The following is a 14,466-nucleotide window of genomic DNA, read 5'->3' as shown; positions in this document are numbered from 1 at the left end:
AATGCCTAGATTGTGAAATTCGTAGATGTTTTTTAAAGTTTAAACAGAAAGTTGTGTACATGGTATTCTTTGAAATTTATTGTTGCTATTTTAATTTATTTAAGCTAGGTGTGTGTAGTTCGTAGATTCCTTCGCTGCATAGATTGTGCAATTTTGTGATTTTCTTAAGTTAAAGTATATCACTGTGTACATTGATTCTTGTCGAATATTTTTGGTTAGAAACTTTACGTTTTTCCTATCTAAATTTTTTGTTTTCGTTTCTGATTTTTAGCTTAAATTGTGCGTTCAAAACGTGGTTTTTGCACGTGCGAAAATCACGTTTTTGCAGATATTTTAGGCTAAAAGTTCAAAATGTAGACAAAAAATTTAGGTCGTAATATTGCGGTGTGGAGGCGAGAAATTTGTGGCCGCATTTGGCGACCTAAGGGCGCATATAAGAGTAGTTCCAATTTCTTTGAAAATAATACCAGGCAATATAATTTTCTGGCAACAATTTGAAACGTGATATGCTTTTATAATGATTCAACGCAAAATGCTGCTTTGAGAATATCCCATTCAGAACTAACGTCCCTTTTGACCTAATTAAAAAAAATAGTTAAATAAATAAAAAAATAAATAAAATAAAAGAAGTCTGAAAGTTTTCAGATTTTATATTAATCCCAGAGGGGCATTTTTTTTTTTTTTTTTTTATTTACATACACATACTTGTTTCGAGAGCATTTGGGCTAATGTTCCTTTGTTTTAAATATAGCACATCTTTAAAATTTCCGATAAATGGTCTCGCGTGGTGGAGAATTTTTTTTTTGTTTTTTGTTTTTTTGTTAGGGGGTCCGTATAGTATCGCCAACTGCTCGCCTTGAAATCGTTGACTTTGTTAAGCAAAATACGTTACAAAACTTGAAATATACAATAAAGTAATTAAAAACGCAGATCGTTAGAATTTCTGATTGACAGTCTCGCTCGCTGAATTTTTTTTTTTTTTTTTTTCTTCTCCCGTACTGTCTTGTCATTTCTCCCTTTGAGATCTTTGGGTTTGTTGAAATTTTACAAAATGTGAAATACGCAATAAAACAAATTCAAAATTGAAAATTCGGCTTACAGATGACCATATTCGGATGGAAGAGTATGTTATTCAAATTTTGACTGCTCTAGATACCGTTGTTCTTTGACAATGCGAAATAACATGCATACATTCATGCAAATTCTACATTATTTAAAATCTGTGACAACGACTATAACAGTTTGGAAAATATGGATAGGCCTATGGCCTAACTAAATGTATGGATCATGTAATATGCAACTCTAATAATTTGTCATATGTGTTTATTTATGTATTTATTTTTTCATTCTTCTTATCTGCTGCATTTCAAATTTTCTGTCTGCTTTCTCACTTTTGAGTATGTTACAGGTATATGTATATAATTTTTTCAAGTTCATGTCTTAGTATTTGATAATTCTTAATGGATTCAATTTGCCTATGTTTGCACTACCTCATTTTGATCACAATCACCAGTTCTTCGACTTTTCTGCTCGCACTAATTTAGACAGCAACTCCATTGTTATTAATACGTTAACAAGTATTCCTATCTGACCTTAGCAAAATTATTTAAAATAAAAACTATTCGACTTATCGTTCGGTTATTTTATACCACCTTTCGAAATGATCAACTGTTCTACAAGGGGTAAAACCTTGGCTCAGGCATCCTGGTGTCTCAAACACCGTTTTACAGAGAGAGAATTGCATCATCCCTAGTCTAGCTGATAAGCACCTGTTGGAAGGTATGATGTTTACGTAGGAGGGCGCTCCACCCTCATATTACTACACGTGTGAAAGACTCTGATACACATCGTTTGGCGTTTGGTGAGGATCGCGTACTGAGCCGCCACTTCCATAATACGTGACATCTCGGGTTCCCAGATCTCAATCCGTGTGATTATTGGTTGCGTTGTTATTTGAAATCGCAAGTCTACCACGATCGTTCGACCTCATTAAGGATGCTGAAAGACGTAATCCGACGGCAATTTCTCAACATACCTACAGATATGCCGTACAGAGCTGTTCACAACATTGTCCCTCGACTACAGGTATTGCTGATGAATGACGTCAGCCAAATTGAACATTTGTTATAAAGAACATAGCCTTTGCTGAAAACGAATACTGTGCTAATTATTGCTATTTTACCATAATGAAACGCCATCTCTTGTCCGTTTTAAGCACTTGTTTTGCTTTAAATAAAACCCCCAAGCATGCGCGTCAGTTTCTACTCCACTACCTAGATTATTCAGTGAATTATTTAATTTTCAAATGTAAGCGGACTTTTGTGTCACCTAGTATATTCTATTTACTTTCTGTTTATGTAAGTAGTAGCAATTTCAACATTAATGTGAAAGATCAGTAGCTCAAATCAATTAGAGAGTTGATTTCTCGTATTTCTCCTCTCTAAAAATTTTAAATAATGTATCGAAAACGATTTGACATTCACTGAACTTTCTGTTCCATGATCGCAATATGGAGTGCAATCTGATGGAACTGAAACTTATAAGATTTCGTTTTCCTTATTTATCTTTTTTAACGCTATGTAAAGCTTTCTGCACATAAATATGAGTAAGATATTTCGAACATCATACATTTGAGATCGATAACTCTGTGTTAGAGATTTAGTAATACTTAGTAATTTCAGTATTAAAAAATAATATTCTGTAATATCCAAATAATAATTTTAGTATTACTTCTTAATATTTAAATTAATAGCTGGTACTAAAATTATTATTTAAGTACATGTTTTTTGCATTTTAAGAAAAATATTTATCTGGATATTTTTTTTTAATTTAGCAAAAACGTTAAAAATTCAACGTAACCTAAAACAGAAAACACCATAATTTATAAACATATATCTGTAATTTGTAAGGTTACTGTTAAGTTTTTTCTTTGATTCAATAAGGCTTTTATCAACTTTTGTCACGGTTACTGCCCTACCTTCCTTTTAGTCAATTATTTCAAAGCTTCTACTTATTTTCTTACATATTCTTCAATATTTACTCCAACTACTTCGAAAATATTTTTCTAATGTGCATTACAATTTTTCCGATTGCAAAATTAAAAAAAAAAAAAAAAAAAAAAAAAAAAACATATAATAATTATTATTTTACTGCCTTTCCCATTTGTTGAACTGAACCGAACTAAAACACAATTTAAGCTTAACTTTTTGTGGGTAACAAATAGAATTCCATTTCGGGTTTATAATCCAGGTAATTCGATGTTTATTTCTTTTATAAGTTATTCACTTTTTAATGTTACTTGAGAAGTTTTCTTATTTTTCTTATTATTACTAATCAGCATAAAATTTGTCGTTATTCTAATTACATGACTTGGCACATTATATTTTTTAACCACTGGCCATGTCAAATTAATATTTTTTCATTTCAAAACTTTTCTTGCTCTAATGATGCAGATTTTCAGAATGAACTCTTCTTTTTATTCTTTATTTTTATTTGGATCAAATTTTCATTTGTTACTATTTTTTTTAACATTTCATTACTTCTGTAGACAAGTTTTGTTGTTTGGATTTGGTTTGTTTAATCGAAAATAATTTCATATGTTTTTATTTTTTTCAAATTTTCATATGTTTTTATTTTTTCATGTGCTGGATTATTTTAGACTCTGCTCCAAAAACAAAAATTATTTTTAAAGCTTTTTAAGTTTTGAACTGCTTTTTTTTTTTTTTTTTTTTTTTTTTTTGTATTTATTCATTTAAATCATTAATTAATTAATCAAATAGTTAATAATGAGACATATTATTTTGATTTTTCATTATTACCAAAACTCGTTGCTGCATTCAGCGAGCAATTTAATTAAGCTTTGAACTACCGTTTTGTATTTATACATATAATTAATTAATTAATTTGTAATGTTGCGCGCTACCAACCTGCACGCAACAATAGTGGTGACTGCTAAGAACTGGAAAGTAGGCCAAAGTCTTGAGAAGGGTTTAAATCCCTTTTTATTCAACTTTAGAAATTACAAATGCGTGCTCTTGACGCTCACAAACTACGCCGACCCGGCGGTAAAATAAAAATAAGAAACTAAGAAAAGAATAGTAATAAGTGACTAACTACGAGGCTCTCTAAACGTAACTAACCTCACCGCGTTCTAAGATACCGCTGATAATTCAGCAAACTTCTGAATATTACGTTGAAAGATTAACAAACTGCCGAGGCAAGCACACAAGCCGAAACGCGTGGTTCTTCAATTTCTAACTAGCCACCTCCACGCTCGTGAAGCAAGAAAGCACACTTTCGAACTCGTTTCCTTTCTATTTAACTCAGATACTTCCGCTGACAATTTGAATCCTTGCGCGTTCTACTAAAATTTACATACTCTTGCATTGGCAATTCCAGGGGAAAGTAAGGCTTGACAGGAAGATAGTTTAAACTTAAGATAAATGTTAGTTAAAATAAATATAAACCCTACAAATTAATCAAATGATTAATAACCAGTCATATTACTTTAATTTATCATTATTATCAAAACTCGTTGCTGCTTTCAATGCAGAATTTAATTAAGATTTGAACTGAATTTTTGTATTTATTCATATACATATATAATTAAATAATTAATCAAGTATTTAATTATAAGGCGCATTATTTTAATTTATCATTATTGCCAAAACTCGTTGCTTTACTCAAACTCGTTGCTTTACAAAACTCGTTTATAGTTTATTTAATATAACCCGGGCAAATTTTTGGAAATATAAAATGCAAAATGTTCGTGAGAAGAAAATTATCTTTGCCAATAGAAAGTTATATGTAAGCAAAAAGTAACTCCAAATAATTAACTAAATTCAATAGATTGCTTACGGCTTTATGATTTTAGATTGACTTGCCAGGAAGTGTCATCTCCAATCATACAATCATTCAAAAATTTATGAATTTGAAATTGGGATTTCTAAAGTTCTTGCAAACCCGAAGGCACTTTTAGCAGTAAAATAATAAATTAATTAATTTGCATTTAAATAATCAAGACTAACACCCCTGCGCACCGTCAGGATTCCAATTTACAATTTGAAATGTGATATTTAAATTAGTTCGAGACAATGGTAGAAAATAGTTAAGGACAAGCCAAATTAAGTTTAAAGAAAAATTTAAACTCAATACATATAGAACATAATTATTCACATATTAATTTACACCGAATTAAATACAATTAAAAAAGCTTAAATTCTAAACATTTTACTTATAAGAACAAAATGTATTCAATCTCGTGCCAATGAAAAGTGAAAAACGGCTGCCATAAAGAAATCTAGCTGTGGTTATAGTTGGTAAAATACTACACTTTTTAAATAATTAGAAGTTTTTAAACTTAAAAACAAAGCAGTAGGGAAAAGTAATATTTTTATTTGAAAAACATGGTCGCAGGAGTAAAACCTAAGGGCGACAACTGGCGATAAATGCTGTCAAATCTTTGGCTACAAGCTAGGTGCTGTTTAAGCAAAATTGTGCAAAATGGCTGAAAAAACGTAATGTCTTTATTCCTGCCAAGAAAGTTTATCTACAGCTATCATGTCAAAATCTATAATTTTTAAAGAATTTTGCTTTTTTAATCGTAGTTATAAGGCAAGAGAAAAAACTCATCTATGAGAATAGGGTTACAGCAAATTTCAAAAAGTAAGTTGCAACAAATGTATGAAAATTATTCTCGAATCTTGGGAACGATATTATATAAGCTTCAGGGAAAAACGATGCAAAAAGACATGGAAACAGAAAAATACAAAGACAGCAGTTAATCTTCGAGATAAATCGGCAAATTTAGCAGCTTAAAGAAACGAAATTGGTCTTATTAATCACAGTATAAATGACAGATAATGATTTCCAGAAAATTATTAATACCAGTTACAATATTTGCAGATCCCCTAACCCAGAATTATCTCCTTGCGGTTTAAAATAGCTCAATCAGAATGTAATCAGATTACGGATTAATGTGTGTGATTATGGCAAAGCCTCGAGGGCTATCTGCCTAAGAGGAAGGATACCTTCGTGGAAAACTTTCTAAGGGAAACTGGCTCGTATACACAATACACATGGGGAAAACCACGAAAACGCCCATGCAGCCAGCTCATTCGCGGGATTCGAACCTCGAGTGTTCAGTGACTTTACCGCTCGGCCGCTGGTGGGCCCAGATTACGGATTAAAATTCACAGTTAATCTAGTTGTTGAGGGATTTGAATTTTAATTAAAATATATTAGTAAGCAAAATCATTTCCTCTTTAAGGTATGAAAATTCAGTACAGAAATTACTTAATTCTAATGAACTAATTACAAATCGTATTACCAAGGTACCTTTTTAGAAATGTTAGCATGTCAGTGAAATAATTTGATAGACGTAAAATAAATTGTCGTCTTTTATCAAAAAACTTAATTATGTAATAATCAATAATGTTTAAATCAAGATTCTCAATTTCTACTTAATGTGTGCTAGTTTTATTTAGTACAAAGCAGAGAAGGTAAAGTTTATAACTTTCAATAAATTCAAAATTGTTATTTGCAATAATGTCATCAATGGGGTTGTAACTATTTGTAAAAAACATCGTAATTGTTAGTAAGTGACTGCTGAAACTGAAATTCCTTGAAAAACTAGTAACGCTTACATATTTGTGTGGAATATTTGTTACCTATAAGAATTCCTTTCATTTGTCGAAAAATAAAACCCTGAATTTGAATGTAGTTATGAAAACGTGTTCAATTAAAAAAAATCTTTCCACTTACTTTTAATGTAAACTGTAAGCATTTCTGGAAAAAGTTGTAGCAGATGAAGAGAATATCTTAAATTTCTTTTCAAGGAAGTGATATATGCAAATCTGCAATATCAGAGCAGTGAATGATTTTAATATCAACAACTTTAATTGCAGTAAACCTGGCAGTTTGTTATTAATAATTCAGTCCTAGTGGTGATTTTTGTTAGCAGATGCAAATATCATCGAGCAGATTTTCCTAATCTTGAGAGCCAAAATATAATCAGGTCCTTTCTTAAAATTTTTTCATCGATTAGCAATGAATCTGAACTTGATTGGAGTCTTGCGGAGTTTCGGCAAAACTTAAAGATTCAAAAATATATTCTAATCTGAACTTGATTGGAGTCTTGCGGAGTTTCGGCAAAACTTAAAGATTCAAAAATATATTCTAATCTGAACTGTCTAAAATTTTAAGTTTACAGTGAAAAGCCTTAATTTTGTTGATAAAAGACTTAACGTTAGTTTTAGTTTCTCTGTAAGTAATTGGCTGATTAAGTTCGGTCTCGATGATTATACTGTAAAACTGAGTACAAATGATATTGAAATTGCTACTTTCTTTCTCATTTTGGTGACAATAAGCTTCTGTTTTAATTCAACAATCTGTTTCTTAAATTCAGTCCAGTTAATTTATCTTTTAAAACTGTGAATTTTTGAATGCTCAAGTTTACGTATAACTTAATATAGCATATTTCTATTCCAAGAATGTTTCTGTAGGTAGACAGGTTAAGTGTAAATCTAGTTATAACTGTAAAATCATTGATCTTGCTTTGAATACTGTTAAGTCACTTTTTTTTTTGATAAAATTGGAAACTAGCCGAAATTTAGTTTTTAATTTCATAGGTTGTCTTAAATGGATGTCAGGCATTATATCCAGATTGCAGTTATAGTGTGCTTATAGTAATCATTATGATAATGGAGAAATTCAGGGTCATTTGGTCATTTAACATGTGGTCTTGGTACCTGTTTCCTGGTGGCTGATAAGCAAGTTGCTTAAGGTAATTTAGTATTTAAAACAAATTTGTGTTTTAGAGACGACTGCTGAAAGCAAATGCTTATTTTTATGAAAAACGTGACTGAACGTAATTTTATCGATTAATGGATCAATGAAGTTGACTTTCCAGAATTTGTTACTAGTTTGTTTGCTGCTAATTATTAAGTTCTTTAATCTCCTCTTTTCCTCCAGTGGTCTTAGTCCTAAAACGTGTAAATTGGTTGTAAGTAAGTGTATTAAAATTATCTGTAGACTTCAGAAGATAAGTGTTAAGCCCACAACAGTAAAGTGCTTTTTCTCGTAAAATGTAAAGCGATTCTTTGAACAATTTAGTTTTAATATTAGAAATAAGTTCGAAAATATGAATACATATGTTTGTAAAATTATGCAACTAAAAATGTTCTAATTCTGCTTTTGTCTTCATAGTAATTGTATTTTGAGGCTGCAGCTTAATTTTTAATGTGTAGTTATAATCAGATTGTTTTTTTAGTTCGACGGATATATTTTAAATTACAGTTATTGTGAATGATTGCGTAAATACAGTTACATGTTTTTCAGAGGGACTGTTTTTAAAAGTTAATTTTTTTGGTAGAGCATTAAATCTGTGATAAGGCTACAATTAATCTATAAGGAATTACTATATTCCTGAATATCAATTATATTTAAACGAATAATAAAATAAAAGTAAATAGGGAGCTAGCCTGCATTTAGAGTCAAGACTTTTACAAGGAAAATTTTGAGACCAGTTATCTTGGATTGTAATAATTTACTAACAGGAAAATCCTAAATTAAAGGAATTTGAAGCGCTTAAAGTTGCTTACTGTAATTGGTATTCAAAATAATAAAATGCGAAATTTAGTTAAATTGTTGCCTAATCTTAAGATATCTATGCCTATTGTCCTGAAAAAAAGTTTTTAACCGCTTTCGATCACTAAAAATAATAAAAAATATCTGTTCCAAGATTGTAGAATTGCATTATCCATGACATGACTTTTGTCATACATGTATGTATAGTCCCATGTCGTTCAATTACGATCTACTATCTTAATTAATAATTTTGTTACTTAGTTTTCACTTTATTATTACGTATATTAAAGCCACTCCTATATCATTTTGATTATTGTCTTAGTAACAGTGTTTATATTTAATTGAAAAATGGTAATATTATTAATTTCGACATAAATCTTAATTAAAATTTACTCCGTATGAGAAATATATGCTTCCTTTCCAGTTTATTTAATTAATTTTAATCATACACAGCTATATTGATATTTGGCTTTAAAATTAATTATTCAGCTTCTTTTAGCACTCTATAGTTTGTTTGAGTTACAATTGAACCTCGGATTTACTTTCTACATTGTTTCAGTTTTATAAAATTTTAATGCAGTAATCTGCTATACTGCTAAATAAATAATATCTAAAGAAGTTTATCACAGAACATTCTAATTCAGAGTATACTTCTACTTAATGTCATGGCAACGTGCAAATTAAAGTTGGTAAATATTTAAACACGTCAAGAGTGCTTGTATTCCCAACAGTCATCTGAAAAAGATGGCTTCCTTAATGGAAAAATTGTGTTAAGACATCAGTAAAACAGTCTTACAAAGAACTGCAAATACACATTCAAACCACCAGTCACTACCTGTTTTGGAAGCACTCTTTTCCTTTTATACATTTGAAACCATTTCCGTTGATTTCCTATTAAGAAAGACTTTTCAGCTCCAAAACCAAAGTCATGTTTTTCGTCAATTTAGGAAATATTGGTTTCGAATTCGAGCTGTCTCGTCAAAAGAAAAATTTTCAGGATAGAATGGATCTTTTTTCCTCCTAAGCTTTCTCCTCTTTTAAATTAAGAGTTGAATTTATGTAAAAAGAAAATGTAGTCTGGCTGTAATAAAAGCAAGCTTATATTCCTTTCTTTTGCACTTAGTGTATTGTTAACAGTGATCCCATAAGCTTGAGTATTCGAAATTTTATATAGCAAAGAAATTTAGATTACTGTCCCAATTTAAAATTACCAGGACGAGATTTCTACCGTTACTTTTTTTTTTTTTTTTTTTTTTTTGTTGTCTTGATATTTAAGATTTGTAAAATGATACATAACGTTAAAAATAATCAGAAGCGCATCACATATGCCCTCCACACCCTAATGTTTCAGATGTATCCATGTTCTTAAAGAATAAATAATACGTACATAATTATAAAAGCATTATTACAAAGGGTTTTGAAGGTCCTCTTACCATCATGTCCTTATTATGCCTATTATTAAAACAGAAATCCAAAGAGTCGTTCAAATTGAGAAATAAACTTAAATCATGTTATGTGTGAATACTACAAGGTGACAGATTCTTCCAGTGAAACATATATGAGATTATCAATATAATAATGCAGAAAGAGAAGAATTTACAAGAACACGAATAATATATTGGCCAGTCAAGCAGCATTTTCTATAATTTTTTGATCGTTTTCCTGAAACTACGTCTCTAGAGGCATGTTTTGCCTCTAGAGGCATGAGGGTCTTTGATCCTGGAGACCTGAAAGGTGTGCAATGCCCCTCACCAGTATTCGAACCTGGACCTCTCGAATACGTTCCGAGTGTACTGTTACACCATGAATGCATGCAGAAAGGAGGGTGAAAATACCTTATAATTCCACTTTCAAAGGACGGCAGGGGTTAGTTAACCCAATCGCCAAATCCTGGTGGTGAAGAATTATAATCCACTAGCTTTTAGTTTGGGAGCCACTGTAGAATTGTTTAGAATTTTTCGATATGAGGAGACTTAAGAAATGTGCAATGCCCTCGCCGGGACTCGAAGCTGGACCTCTCGAAATACGCGCCGAGTGTACTACAGTTACACCACGAAGGCATGTAGAAAGAAGGGAGAAAATGCATTATACGCTAAGATAAATTTACATTCAAGAGGGTAAATCAGGTTAATGAAACTTAATCGAACAAACATACTTGATTCATCCTTAATTAGGAATTTAGACAATAAAGTTTCCAAAGTTTTCAAAAATTTTTAAATAATTCATCCAGAATCAGATATATTTTCCGAACGATCAACCCGGAACAGCGAATTCTAAAGCAAAGACGGCAACGGTGAAAACCTGATAATATTCGTGACATACTCCATGAGTAATCCAAATGCGCTAAAATGGTAATTTCAATGTTATAATAATTGCATGCGTTTATTTCTGCTTATTAACTACTTCAACAGCCATTCCTACGTCGTCTCTCAACAGTAAGGGTTATTTCGAGAGTTATGACCCATAGCAGAAATGAATAGTAAATAGTAAATTAAATAAATAGTAAATTCAGCCTCAAATATTTAAAATTAAATATATTATTTTATATTTCTTATTTTTTCTTTGCCGTTTGATAAAGTAACATATCACGAAAGAAAATTACAGCTAACTGATCTTGGAAGTGAAAAAAAATGTCCTGTAACTGTTGTTATGTTTATAATTTTGGGACTCATTATAAGCCAGTTTGCACGCTACGGTTGACATCTTAAAGCTAGCTTAAAATCTAAAGTTACTAACCAAGTTAAATTTGCTTGAGATTCTAATTTCTTCTCGATCAACGGTTTTTATTAACAGGCAAGTGGGTTGGACTTCCGACAAAAGTTGATGTAAATACTTCTGAGGTTTCCTTTGTTCTATATTAAGTATAGAACACTATAACATAAGATATTACAATGGGTACTACCAACGTATCATTACTGTGCAATTGAAAATTCATGTTAATACCTATATTGTAGTAGGTAATTGTGTGAATATGTGCAGCATAAGTAAACATTTTTGCTAACCAACTGTATCAATCACATACAACAACTGTATCAATAACAATTCGAGTAATAATCAGAGTGAAACATAAACAATAAAGCAATTCTAAATTTCAAAAAGGTGTTTGCCGATTTGTGACATATTGTCGGGCAATAACCCGTTTAATTACTATGGTCCTGTGCAATGTTAATTAAAATTAAGTACAATACAAGGTAACTAAAATCAAACTAACGTTTATTAATGGTGACGCGATTAAGAATATAAGAAGTTTTAAATTGGTGGTGACTGGTCATCTAAATATCTGAAGAAACAACGGAAAATGTTAACATACCTACTTTAACATGTATAACATTTCACTTTTCCCGGACGGACTCCATCACACAAATTTTTGGATTACTTGATACAGGTGAAAACAATGACAGGATACAATATTGTCTCAGGGAATAATTACTATACGTCGGGAAAATCATCTGTAAGAAGAAGAAAAACGTAAGTGATAAAATTAATCAAAGGCTATTGTTTCGGAGGCCAGGGTTCCCTCCTTTTGCAGCTTCCAACCGGTAGAATACAGGTCTTTCCACCACAGGCCATTATTGAATCAGGAATTCAACAAGAATTATAGATGCAGGACGCCTTTCTTCGGTGCAGGTTATTTAAACATTCTTCTCCTCCTCGTCTCCGAAGCGGCTGCCCTCCACGCTGAACGGTAAAACTGACATCTCTTTTGTTATTATTTGTACTTCGAACGTCTCATGAAGTTTCTTTTCTCCGTCTTCCTCTCTCGTCATCCACTGCGCCGCCACTTTAATACCTGGCGCGCTTTTGAAAAAATGGCGAAGAATTATGATCGGAAGAACGCCAAGCACAGCAACCCAAACAGAGAAATCTTCACGGGAAGGCATTTCCCGACTACCAGAAGACGCCAATTAGCGCAATTCAACCATTCGGCCTCCAAGCCCACTCTGCTGATGGAAAAGGGGGTTAGCCTCGTCTCGAGGCGCAATTCTAACATTGCGAGCTTCCTATCCAACGACTTTTCACTCTCATAAATAAACTCTCCGTAGAACATCTCTCCGCTAGAGATGTCACAGCAACCGGGGTCCCGTTTATGCAAAATACTGCACGTGGCACCGTCGCTTCGACGGAAGAATTTCGGGGTGCAGTTATCCCCAGATAAGGGATTCTGAGAAAGAATTTCAAGCCGACGGTTTGGATGAGAAAATTTTTTAGAACCAGTGAACAGTTATTCAACACAATAAACGAATTTAGGACATTAAAAATTAAACTATTACATAACAATTCAATTCATTAAAAATGTGAACACAATATAAATTATTTCTTCAACAGAAAATTAAGTATACACACTCATTATCCAGACTGAGTTTCAATTACTTGTCATTTACCTTACCACCAGTCAGAAAATATGTATTCAATAACTTTAATAGAAAGAAGGGTAAAAATTAAGTTAAATTTAAAAAAAAAACACCAAAAGTGCTGCAACAAGGTTTTAAAATAATCAAAGTTAAAAGTTAAACAACCTTAGAGGTCAAAACAAAAGTACAAAAACCAAGTAAACTTAAGTCCCTAAACTCAAATTAAAAATTAAACAACTTCAACAAAAGAAAACGTTAAGGCAACCAAACCTAAATTTAAAGTTTACCAAAGTTACAGTTTAAACTTACAACCAACTTTAAACAACTAAAGCACAAATTAATAACTTCAATTACTGATCAAAACTGAACTAAGTAAAGAAAACTGAAAGCTTGAAAATAATAACTATTGATACATAAAACCTTTAATTGAATAACAATACACTTTAAGTTTGAAATCTGTACTGCCGTTTCCTTGCCTCCATATTCCAGCCAGCATGCAAATGAGTTCACTTGTATTTAAAGGGAGGTTTTAAACTTGTTAAATTAGAGCGAGTTCTGCCCCTTGAAATCCACGTTATTATGTTTTTTATTATACGTAGGTATGAGTTTCTGCCTTCGGCCTTGCATTATAATTGCTGATAGTTGAATTCACGTCGGTTAAGTTCTGAGCCAACTTCGCGTAAAGTTATCTGTATAACCTTTGCTTATTAGTTATTTAAATTTAGCTTTATATCTGACATGCTACATTTCAGTTTCCCTCCATAAATACTGGTGGATTGTAAACACCAGAAGTGCCTTCCTTTCATTTATTTAGTTTTAAGTAAAAAAAAAAGTGTTTTACACACCCTTCCCATGTCTCTATTCTTAATTTAGACTTATCCACCACTTTCGCTTTAATAAGTCGCTTACGTCTACATAGAGTTCATTACTTTATATGATGGAAACTCTGCCCAGTCATATGATTATGCGTTATTTATTTAAATTTATTGCAAACTACTTGACACTCCAAGACGCATAATTTTCTGGAATGCGCTAGACATAGCGAAATTAGTCATGCAGGCACGATATAAATTAAAATATATTTTAGTGAAAACACAAATAAAATTCCATACTTTTTAATTTCCATTTAAATTTAAAATAAAAAAAAGGCAGCATTTTTATGTGGTTGATAAAATGTAGCGGGAACGTGCAATAATTCTGCAGAAACTTTATTACTGTTTTTAACTGTGTATCTATGGTAGAAATGTTAACAATCCCCGAGTATAATCGCCTAACAAGTCTATCAGCTTATGCGTAATTACTGAAAGACTTCGTGCTCCGTGAGCACATCCACTTTTGTTCATACAACACAACGTTGACATAAAGCACAAAAAACCTTTTTACCGATGTTATGAATCCACCATAGTATTGTAAAGGATACCCATCTGTGGCCTTTTTCATTTTCGAAAGGGGTCACAGACAGACACATGGGCATATATCGGTTATGTATGGCAGGAATCTTAGCACTTCCTAACGCAACCGGAGGAGA

Source organism: Stegodyphus dumicola, chromosome 2 (assembly GCF_044657685.1).
Source record: "Stegodyphus dumicola isolate Sdum_Otavi_A_Nest chromosome 2, ASM4465768v1".
Classification (NCBI taxonomy): Eukaryota; Metazoa; Arthropoda; class Arachnida; order Araneae; family Eresidae; genus Stegodyphus; species Stegodyphus dumicola.
This window is presented reverse-complemented; position numbering follows the sequence as displayed.